Genomic DNA, 2,505 nt, shown 5'->3' with positions numbered 1-2,505 from the left:
ACCCTGAGGTGCACCTTCAGGATGAAGAAAAACAGGACACTGGCCCTAGATAGTCAAGATGCACATCAAAGGAATAATTTCATTGAGCCCAGACTCTTGCATTTTCCCATACGTAGAGAAAACACTAAAGTCACTAACTTGAGGTGTCTGTTTTTTTGTGATTAGCAGTCATCTTTTGATGTTCAACTGCATGTTGTTTCTCAGCAAAAACATCTGTATATCCTGGCTCCTCACTTATCTCTTTGAAACAGTTCCTCGGAGTTATCTAATGGGCTATCTCCCTAGCTATAGTTCTCAGTGAGGTCCCTGAATAAAACATAACTTGCCACTTTCAGGTTGTGCATTTTTTTTTCAGTCAAAAGCAGTCCTTTTAAATTTTAGCACTTTTGGTTGGTATGTGGTGTGTAAATCAATATACATTTATTTATATAAATAATTATTTATACTTGCATTTTCTTGTGATGAGTGATATAAAGATATACATGTATGTAGGAGAGAGAGATTGAGAGAGAGAGAGAGAGATTTGGATATTGTGTTTTGTGAAATGCCTACTCGAGTCTTTTTTCTTTTTCTATTGGATTTCTTATTCATCAGTTAGTTTTCTTTGTATGTTTTGGTTACAATCTCTTTTTGGATATTTGTATTACAAATATCTACTACTTTATGGCTTGCTTTTTCACTCTCTTAATGGTGTCTTTGAATGAATAGAAATTGTTTTCTTTTAAATATATCCAATTTATTATCCTTCTCTGATTAGTGCCTTTTGTTCCACATTCAAATAATCTTAGCCTAGACCAGGTCTTGAAAATATTCACTTTTATTACCTTCTAGAAGTTCTATTGTTTTACAATCTAGTTGGAATTGATTTTTGTGTATTGTGTGAGGTAAGGTCAAGAAATAAATTTTTTCTATAATGGTATCCTATTGACCCAGCTCCATTTATTTAAAAGGCTATCCTTTCCAAATGCTTTCTATCATCACCTTTGTTATAAATCTACTGATTGCATGGATATGATCTATTTCTATATTCTTTATTGTGTTCCATTGGTTTATTTGTTTATCCTTAAACCAATGTCAGTATTTCAACTACAGCTTTTTAATAAGTCTTGAAATATAATAGTGTAGTTTTCTTATTTTATATATATATATATATATAAATGATTTTATGTTACCCTATTTTCTTTCTTTTTTAAATTTTATTGATTTTATATTGAAGTATAGTTGATTTACAATGTTGTGTTAATTTCTACTGTACAGCAAAGTAACTCAGTAATACATATATATTCTTTTTCATAATCTTCTCCATTATGGTTTATCACAAGGATATTGAATATAGTTTCCTGCACTATACAGTAGGACCTTGTTGTTTATCCATTCTACATATACTAGTTTGCATCTGTTAATCCCAAACTTCCAATCCTTCCCTCCCCAACCTCTATTTTCTGAAGAATATTTTCACTGGGTAAAGAACTAGTGGTAAGTTATTATTTTCTTTAAGCACTTTAAAACTGCCATTTTCTCATCATCATCATATTTTCTGTTATTTTTATTGAAAGCTAAATCAACTGTCAGTCCTTCAACTGTTCCTTAAAGCTAATGTGTCTTTTTTCTCTGGCTACTTCAGTATTCTTTTCCCATTTGTCTTCAGGTGCAATAGTGTCACTGATTTCCCTAGGCATGACTTTCTTTTTATTTATCATTCTTGATATGTATAGCATAACTTGACTATGTGCCTTGCTCTCTTTTAATCAATTTGTAAAAATCTTAGCCAATATGTCTTCAAATATTGGATCTTTTCCCATTCTATTTCTCCTTTCCTCCTAGGGCTCCTTCTACACCTTTTCACCACGTCCCACTTGTCTCCCATACTTCTCTATATTTTATCTTCTCTCTCTCTTTCCATGCTTCAAATTGGGTATTATCTACCAATCTTTCATCTAGTTCTTTGATATTCTCTTCAGCTACATCTAAACTGATATTAAACACATGTATAAATTCATTTCAATCATTATGTCTTTTAGTTCTAAAATTTTTATTTGATTCTTTTTTTATAAATATTTTCTCTGCTTAAATCCCCCCACTCTATTATATATTTTCTAGAAGGCATAAATTATAGATATTTTAAATCCATGTCCAAGAAATCCTGTATCTAGATCATCTCTCGATCTCTATATTGAGGGCACTTTACCTGTTTTGCAGTCATTTAGTCTTGTCTCATGCTATAGCTGGTAAATTAATTAGAGAATACTGTGTATAAAAAGTTATAAAAATAATTTACCATCATGGATGATATTATCTTCCCCCAAAGATGATTTAGTTTTGCTTATGGTTGACTGATAGAGAAATGATGGATCAGCATAATCCGGTCTGGGATTGAGCTGATTTAGATCTGGCTTTAAGTTCTGTTAGGGCTGGTCTCTCTTTCTCTCTGTCTCCCTGTCTCTCTCTCCCTCTCTCCCTCTCTCTCTCTCTTTTTTTTTTTTTTTTTTTTTTTTTTTTTTTTTT

This window comes from Aethalodelphis obliquidens, unplaced genomic scaffold (genome assembly GCF_003676395.1).
Source record: "Aethalodelphis obliquidens isolate GAN/ISIS:26980383/991018 unplaced genomic scaffold, ASM367639v1 scaffold11, whole genome shotgun sequence".
Lineage (NCBI taxonomy): Eukaryota > Metazoa > Chordata > Mammalia > Artiodactyla > Delphinidae > Aethalodelphis > Aethalodelphis obliquidens.
This window is presented reverse-complemented; position numbering follows the sequence as displayed.